We start from the raw sequence: 9,547 nt of genomic DNA, 5'->3' as shown, positions 1-9,547 counted from the left end.
CATGCTGTAGACAGAACCTTTTGGTGCCCAAAACATGGAGAGTAAAAGGACACCTTTTCACCACCAAAAAATCAAACCTGCTCTTTCATTACTCAGTGCAGTTTCCATCACCCAAAAGTAAAAGGGCAGAATGCCAAGCTGCCAAAGTACTCCAACAGTGTTAAGGAACTGTTCATTCATTTATGACTATCATCACACAGGGACTGTGAACATCAGGACAGTCAGAATCCATTTTTTATTTATTCCTTTTCAAAGTGTTCTGAAAGAAAAAGCAAAATAAAGAGCAGGACCCGCCAGGGGACATGGGAGATGCCGTCATCACAAGGAACACAGCTCTGTGTTTCAAAGTAATGAGTGACACCACATCAACAACAACAACCTAAACCCAGAGGAGACTGGCCAACCAGTCACATCACACAGACATATTCTAAGATCTATTTCTTTACACTGATTAGCTGATTTCCTGAAGCATAAATCAAGTTGACAGCAAAGCCATCTACAAACTAATCTCACATTTTCTCCTACTCCTGATGACAGCATTTTCTTTGCTTGGGGAGAGCCTATATTCTTTGGGGTATTGTCTCCCTTCCTTGTCCAGCACTCTGGGACAGCCTTAGAGACAAAGAAAACTTTCAGCCTGTAGAACACGACCCATGGTCCTGATTCTTCCATTGTCCAACACACTCCCAACATCCAGTACAGTTTTCCCAGCACATTGCGAGGCACAGGAGGGAAGCAGAGGGAGAGGCACAGTTGGTCTCATCCAAACATACACTTGACCACAAACACTGGAAATAATAATAATAATAATAATAATAATAATAATAATATAATAATAATAATAATAGTAATAATAATAATAATAATGGGGAGTTTACACTTACTGCTATGACTTTCACAGCCAAGATGTGGGAGAAAGCAAAGGACCAGGAATGTGGTGAGTAGCGGCAAAAACTGACTCCTCCTCTCAAAAACATCATTCTATATCCATGTTTATACCATGGTGTGTGGGAAGAGCTGATCCTGAGTTGCTGCCAGTTTAGGGATAAAATCCAGCAGCTGCTCCACACCACCTAGGAATGGTTTGAGGTTAATTCTCAACAACAACAAAAGGTCACTTTCTTTATGGGTGATTTCCTGAACCAGGAGAGGAGCAGAGGATGGAGCCAGAGGAGGCATTTTGATGGCAGTGACAACTTCTCCTAATATCAGCTGTTCAGGAAACTACAGCCTTCAGCAACACAGCTGAAGTGACCCTGATCCTCAAGGAAAAAGCAGATGGTAAGGTGGGTCCCAATTTGCCATTGAGGTTCAAGGGGTGCCCAAAGGGAGCCTGGCCCCTACACAGCTGGGCTCTTCCTCCCCTTTGCTGTGCTGCCCCACAGAGCCAATTAACAAACAGAAAAACAATTGCACCAAAAAATCTGCAGTGCTTTTAGCTCCAAGCCCTCAGGAAAAAAAGCCTTTTATTCTTTTAATTTTCTGTTTTTCTCCTGCAATTTTGCCAATTTAATCAATCAATTAAAATAACTGGATTATTTTCCTCTCCCAACCCCTCTAATCCACCTCTTCTCTTCCTTCTTCTCCCACTCTCATATTTAGATCTTAATTTCCTTCTCCCCTCCTCCGTTTTCTTTTTTTTAAACTTCTGGTTTGGAAAAGTTCCACAGCTGGAGTTTCACATTTCCTTTTGTCACCACATTGAAGACATTTGAGGAGCACAGTGAGGGGAATGTCACAATGGACACACACATGTTCAGTTACATTAGGGGCAAAGGAAAAAGAGACACAAAGGCAAAGCAGGTTCCAGTCCAGTTTCCATGGCTTGGCTGGCCTTTTTTGCCTTGCTGTGACTGCCTGGCTGTTCAAATTCTCCATCCATCCCCATCTTTCTGTCTTTGCTGCACCACTTCTTCCTCTTGCTTCACAGTCTTGTTTCTGTGAGTCCATTTCTGTTACATACACCCCTCATCACCCCGCGTGGAATAAAATCACTTATAAGAGAAATAAAACTGCACCGCAGATCTGAAGGTGCCAGGTGTGAGTCAAGTGAGCAAAGCTTTGAAGAGTCCAATTCTCTCTTTTAACAAGTGCTGGGGCCTCACTTCAAGAAAGACGTTGAAGTGCTGGAGCACTAGGGGAGGTTCAGGTTGGACATCAGGAAGAATTTCTTCACTGAAAGGGTTTTAAGGCATTGGAAGGGGCTGCCCAGGGCAGTGGTGGAGTCCCCACCCCTGAAGGTGTTCAAGGAACGACTGGATGTGGCATCAGTGCTCTGGTCTAGTTGTCAAGGTGGGGCTCAGTCACAGGTTGGACTCAATGGTCTTGAAGTTCTTTTCCAACCTAATCGATTCCGTGATTCTGTGAATAAGGAACATCCCAGAGCCCCAGAGGCTTGTGGGGGATGAGGGGTTGGACCTGACTGCGAGGCCTGTCCTGCTAGAGCCTTTCTGAGACATGAAGCATTAGTGGAATAGGCTGAGGAGATCTGTGCCATGACAGCCAGGCTGAAGCCCTGCACACTCTGCAGAGAGAGCACAAGCAGTGGTGGGGATGCACTGACAAGGCTGCACCTAGGCCAATGTGAAGGAAATGGCAATTCCCAGGGGAGCACATGCCCATCACACAGAGGTTGGGCCTGTTAAGGAAACTTCCCTGTCTGCCCATCCAGGAGCCACTCTGGAAGTCACTCTCCCACCAGCTGAGCTGTGACCAAGGTCCCTGCGCAGCTGCTCCCCCCCACACTGACACAGTCAGACCAGGTTTCCTCATCTGCTTGGCCACAGGTTTCCCATAGCAGAGTCTCAGACCTCCAGATCCTTAAAATAATTTAATCATGGTGCAATAACTAAATAAAAAAATAAGAGCTCGAGCTGATGCGTCTGAGGAGGAACCCCGAACAAAGGAACCCCTGGGCTTTTATCATCTCATAGTCTAAGGGTGGGAAACTCTGGGGGTCATTGGCTCCTGCTGTGTCTCTGAGTGTTGGGTCCCCTCGATGGGCCACAGGTCCCCAGACCCTTTGTGATGCAAAGGGTCAGCAGTTCACAGCCTCCTTTCCCCTGTTCACCAGAGCTCAACCTGCAGCTCTCACTGCACGTGGACCCCGAGCCACCGGCACTGAATGGATTCTGTAACAGGCCAACCCTGTCACTGCAGTGCTGGCTGTTCCTGTGGCTGAAGTGGAGCAGTGGTCCTTTGGATTTTACTCCTATGCCACAGCAGGAGCCCTCACCTGCCCTCCAGATCTCCACAGAACAAGCGCACTGAGTTCAGGATTTTTGGAGAGCCCCTTCTCCTGCAGGTTTATCTGAAAATCCCAGTCTTCAAACAGCAAAGCAGAACACACAGTCAAGAAGCCACAGTCAGACACTGCACATGCTGCACCACCACCTTCCTTGTCCTCCATGTGAGCAAGAAACACCAAAAAGGTTTTGCATCAGAGAAGTTGTACCACACAGGCCGTTCTGTATCTCCTCAGGCAGCTGCAGGTACCTTTAGCAGCTTTACCTTTAAGGAGAGGGGGCAGAGAGAAAAGCATAGAATCATGGAATGGTTTGTGCTGGAAGAGACCTTAAAAATCATCTACACAGAAGTCTGGAGAGGCATGTCACAGGAAGAGGTGCTGCAGAAGCAGACCCCTTGAGGTCTGTGTTCTGGATCACAAGTAACAGATGCTAAATCCCCCACCCCAGGTCACTCACAGAACCTTTCCCCCCTCTACACAGCAGCTCTGGCAAGAGGTATTTCCTTCTCTAACTTAACTGAAGCCTCTTACTTACCTTCCTCAAATGCCTGCCCCTGGCTTCTGACATTTCACTTCCTCAGGGATCTTTTCTCCAACTCTTAGCAGCAGCTTCCTCCCCCTGAAATACCTGCTCTGCCATTGCCTCAGCTGTGATCAGGAATTCAGACACATCCTGGAAGTCCTTTTTGTCCTTCCTAGCAGTCCCTAATGACTGCTGCTAACAAAGCCTTGGGGAGCTTACAGTGAAGTTAATTTTATCAACCAAGTGAAAGAGAGAAAAAAAATCAGCATATAAAGTCCTTCATCCTAAACTGAGGGTCTGAGTTCCAAACACCATGTCCAGAGAACCAGCTCTCACCTCTTAATGCCTCCCACATGCTCAAAACGACAGCAGAAGTTGCAGCTGCCTCACCATGTGCACACCATAGGGTAAGATGCAATTCACTTTCCAGAAACAAATCCTTCCAAGCTGAAAATGCCTTTTTTTTTTCCACATGACAGTTTTGCTCCAGTGAAAACTTCTTAAGAGGGGAAAAAAAAAACCAGAATCTACCAGAAGTTAGAGCTCAGCTAGAAACAGAACAAAGAGGGTTAACTAATGGTTCTGAGCTGGATGGGATTCATCCTGCCAGCCTTAGTGAGTCTGGGCCGTTCCAGTGCAGGCTGTAGAGTTTCTAGATTTGAAAGGGAAAGAAAAAAAGAAATTGGACCTTTGCTAACTCAAGGTGCCCAGGTAGAAGAGGTTGGGCACACACACTGTTCCCAACAGGCTTGGGGCAATGACTCTGTCTTCTCCAGCATGGTTCTGCCTCTCTCCAACCAGAAAACCTTCAAACTGCCCCACAGGCCCACTGCTGTCAAGTCCTGTGCCCCAGATTGTCCATCTCATACTTGTGTCCAGCACAGTGGATATGACAGCAAAACACACTGTATGACCCTTCCAGGTTACACTGACATCCTGTATGGGTCACTTGGTTGTGAGTGAAATGGAAGGTCTTGATCTGGGTGAAAACCCACTCCATAAGGGTGAAGGGCAGGCAGAGACATGGTGGGTCCCACAGTCATTTCCTCACAAGATATCAGGGACATGCTCTCCCCTTGGTGCACAATCACCACGAGTGCAGAGGCGAGTAGATGTCCCTAAGGTACATGGCCATTGGGAGCAAAGTCAAAGGGGTTATGAAACAGAAAGAGGTACAAGGTGTGGCAGAAGGTGATAAGAGACTTATCCCAGTGGCAGCAGCTCCAGCCACTGGTCCCTGTGGCAGGCAGCAGGTGGCTTCTGCAGAGAGCAACACAGCCCCATGCCAAGGCCTGGGCACAGGAACAATTCCCAGAACCTGCTCAGTGTTGTACTGGACACAACATACTCTTGTTTCAGCCCAGAAACCCTCCATGTCTGGGGCTGCATCAAACGAGCTGTGGGCAGCATCTGAGGGGGGGATTCTGCCCCCCTGCTCTGCTCAGGTGAGACCCCACCTGCGTCAGGCAGTGCTGCCTCCAGCTCTGAGGTCCTCAGTACAGGAAGGACATGGACCTGCTGGAGCAATTCCAGAGGAGGCCATGGAGATGCTCTGAGGGCTGGAGCCCCTCTGCTCTGGAGTCAGGCTGGGAGAGTTGGGGCTGTTCAGCCTGCAGAAGGGAAGACTCCAGGGAGACCTTAGAGACCCTTCCAGTGCCTAAAGGGGCTCCAAGAGAGCTGGAGAAGGACTTTGGACAAGGGACGGAATGACAGGACAAGAGGGAATGGCTTCCCACTGCCAGAGGGCAGGGTTAGATGGGATTTTGGGGAGAAATTCTTCCCTGTAAGGGTGGGGAGGCGCTGGCACAGGTTGCCCAGAGAAGCTGTGGCTGCCCCATCCCTGGATGTGTTCAAGGCCAGGTTGGACAGGGCTTGGAGCAACCTGGGCTAGAGGAAGGTGTCCCTGCCCATGGTAAAGGTGTAGAACAAGATGTTCTTTAAGGTCCCTTCCAACCCAGGCCATTCTGTGGTTCTGATACTCAAATACTGCCCTGGGAAGCTTAGAGGGACCATTCATTATATTCTGTTTGGAGGTGTCAGAGGAAACCCCAGGGGTCTTTCCAGCCACTGTCACACACACACACACACACACACACACACACAGAGTTTATGGAGTTCTTACAACACCGGGGCTGGGAAGAGCCTTTCCTTGTGGCGCTGCAGGAGCAGCCTCGGAGCTCCCCTGCCCTCGCGTGGTGCACGGGCACTGCTGCAGCTCTGCTGTCGCTGAGCCACATCCCAGACACGTGTCACTGCAGCGCCCTCAGCAGAGGCTGGGGAAGATGCTGTGCTCCTTCGGGCCATTCCGAATGTGCCTGGCAGATCGGATCCAGCGAACACCCACATCACCCCCCACAGACACGGGCCATCCTGAAGGGGAGTTCATCCTCGGAGGCTGTTCTAAGCGCTTCCCAGATCACCCCTGTGAGACATCTCTTAAAATATTACTGAAGACATCCCCTAAATTCAGAACCTCGATCTGACTCTAAGCCCTCACCTAAAGGACAGAACCAATAAGAATTCGAAAAATTATCCCAAGTCCCAGCCCAGGAACCATTTTGTGACTCCTCTGAAAGCTGGAAAAAATCCTGGACTACAGACCCAGCACACCAGAAACCACAGCCAAAGGCAGTTATGAAAATATATAGATCTAAGGCCCCAGCAAAGCAATTTATCAAAAGTCTCAGTGACCCCACTGAAGAGACATTCAGAAAATGCCCTTAGGGCATCACTGATGAAACAATTGTGAAAATCATCAAGGCAGTTGTAAAGAGTCAAACCATATGGATTTAGTGGGAACATCTTGGTGATTCTAAAATTGCCCCAAATAACACTGCATAGAAGCCATTTTGGAAGTGATCTGTAATGTCAAAGCATAGCAATAAACACCCCATTAAAAGGACCATAAAAACAAAACCAACCAAAAAATCCCACAAAGCATCCAGTATTAAAAATCTTTTGTGTGATTTTTGGAAGTATTCTCGTGGGGGCCTTTTGAAGAGATTTGTACAATGATCCTTCCATTTTTTATGGTTCTACTTACAATGGCTCCCCTGTGGGAATTTGGGCTTACTCTTGATAGCTCCTTGGCAGTATTTTTGGTCTCCTCAGTGTGTTTTCACAATAGCTCCATAATGGAGGAGGGGTATTTTTACAAGAGGCATTTCTTAGATTTTTTGGAGACAGTTTACATAATGGTTATGTAATGGTGTCTTGGGGGAGGATCAGAGATGTGATTTAAAGTGTCTGAGTGATGTTGGACTTGCAAGTATTTTCCCTGTTAAGTCTCATTCATGGTACCCATTTTATGCCATAAAGAACAAAGAGGAGACAATGGTAATCACAGGGTTCCCACTCTGACTCCAGTTGCAGGGAAGGGTACAACAGCCACATTGCAGACAGCTGAAGGTGGCATCACCCCACAGTTCCCAGGGGAACAAACTGAATCTGCCATGAATATTTCCATCCATGACTGCAACAATTCCAAATGGATCACCTGAGATGGTCCATCGGTGATCCAGGGCAATACTGACTCCCCTACAGACAAAAACAGCAAAGGAGGAAGAGTGGGGTGGCCCTGGAAGACTAACAGCCATGAGGAGTCAGGGTTCAGGTGATCACAATCCGGTAAAGCAGCCAAGGCCCTCCAGGTGATGCATCTTGTTACTAAACTGAAACTGCAGCCAGTTTTGTATGGTTGCCCCTTCTAAAAGAAGTGCCCCTGACATGAGAGCCCTGCCCAGAATCATTGCTTCTCTGACCAGAGAAGGCACAGCTGTGAGATGACAGTGTGGGGATATCTGCTCAGGCAGGGGATGTTCTGACTCCCTCCCTGGGCTGCAGGCAGTGACCATCACCTCCAGCAGCATTCCTGCCCCAAACCGAGTCATGTCTCCTTGTCCTCTACCCTCCCTGTTCATGCTGTTGGTGCCCACACACATGGCCACTCCTCCCAGACTTGAGCATGTCCTCATGGATGTCTGAAAAGTTCAGATCATGGAAAACACCCAAGCCTTGACAAAGGCCTTGTCTGGCTAGGAGGAGGGTCCTATTTGACTCCCAAGTCTAAAGCACTAATAACTTTTAAGACCCATGCCTGAGATTCCTCCTTATCCCTTCACAATCTGTCCTGGCTCTACACTTAGGAAATACCACCAGAGGTTCATTGGAAACTCCCTTCCACAAATTTCACATAGCAGTCACAGAGACATGCTGCCCTAGATGGACAGCTGCAGTCTTGTTACTCACCTGAGTTGTTGGTGGGTTTTATTACCATGATTATCATCATCATCAGGTGTCTGCAGCCTTGCCAATAGCCTGGGAAGGGACCTTGTGCTGCTGTACTGACACGGTATCAGCTGGATGGCTCCCAACTCTCTTCACAGCTCCCGCAAACCTCTTCCAGCCATGAGAAACAGGGACAAAAGTGCTTCCCTGCAAAGCAGAAAAGCAGAGGGGAGATGCTGTGTTTTCTTCACGGATTTTGTAGAGGGGTATTGAACCAGAGAAAGTGGAAACGGAAGAGTTGAAGGTATTGTGGAATATTTCAGGAGAGCTATGGGTGAACATGCACTACAACAGTGACAGTCACAACCCCGTACCTCTCAAGGATGGAGCCCAGGCTCGTTCTCTCTTCTACCACTCCCTTGAGAGTGAGCACGAGTTTCTCACCCAGGTCTCCAGCTGACTTGCTCCACAGTGCAGCCAGACTCTAAACTACGGTGTGAGAAGTGGAGGATCAAAGAGTCTGGGTTCTTCCATGATCACAGCCACAATAATCTTGCCCATCCCAAACTGGTAAACCAGCACTGAAGAAGAATCAGGAGCTGCCTGTTGCTGCTCAGGCTCGAAGGAGAGTCTGAGTGTGCAGACCCTGGCCTGTTTTTCCAGGAATATCAGTTTCTCTGACCTAAAAAATCACATCTTCCTTCTTTTCAACTGAAGAACATCCAGTGGGCAGTTGGACGGGAAGAGAATAAAGGTATTTCTTAATCCAGGGCTTGCAACAGGAGCAGAAATTTTTCAGTAACTGTATTTTTCTCCTGGAAACTGCAGCACAAAGATTGACAACAGACTCATGTCCTCAGATAAGCAGCTCCATGCAGGAGCTGAAGCCAGGAGGCACTTGGCAGTAGCCTTTGAGTGCCTCTGGCTGCTAGAGGATTATTCTCTAGAGGATGAACATTCTCTAAAGGATATTCCCAAATCCTGTGATGGCTTTTGTCAATTTTGACCTAAGTGACTCACAGTCAACCCAGTTCCAATGTTTCCTCCTCTTCCTTCTCCAAATCATCCCTCCTCCCATAACACCTGCAAGCATGGAGAACATGTCTGGTGTGGGACCAAAGGGATGAGAGTCCTGAAAAAAAAGGAAACTTCTAAGAACAGAATCTTCAACATAAAATACTTTCTTTGATAATTAACAATAAAACACATCAGTTTTGTGTCTAGAAATACATGAGCCTCCAAAAAACTTTTTATAACTAAAGTATTTCAAATAATTTTTTTTTTCATAAATCAGAATTGTTTGTAATGGTCTTGCCTGTATTCAGGCTAAAGCTCTGTCCTGGGCACGTCTGGTTTGTGTTTCCAGAGTTCTTGCACACCTTCATTCCTCTGACAGCACAGAGCACTGCCTGGCTCACGCTGACTCTGGGAGTCCCTGGGGTGTGTGAAGGCAGACAGGCCTGGCCTGGCTCTGGCCTGTCTGTCTCGGATGAACCCTCAGCTATTCCAAAATCCGTCTATCTGTTCCCTGGGGTTGGGCCACTGGGAAC

The sequence above is a fragment of the Lepidothrix coronata genome, unplaced genomic scaffold (assembly GCF_001604755.1).
Source record: "Lepidothrix coronata isolate B3197 unplaced genomic scaffold, Lepidothrix_coronata-1.0 Scaffold90, whole genome shotgun sequence".
NCBI classification, from domain to species: Eukaryota; Metazoa; Chordata; class Aves; order Passeriformes; family Pipridae; genus Lepidothrix; species Lepidothrix coronata.
This window is presented reverse-complemented; position numbering follows the sequence as displayed.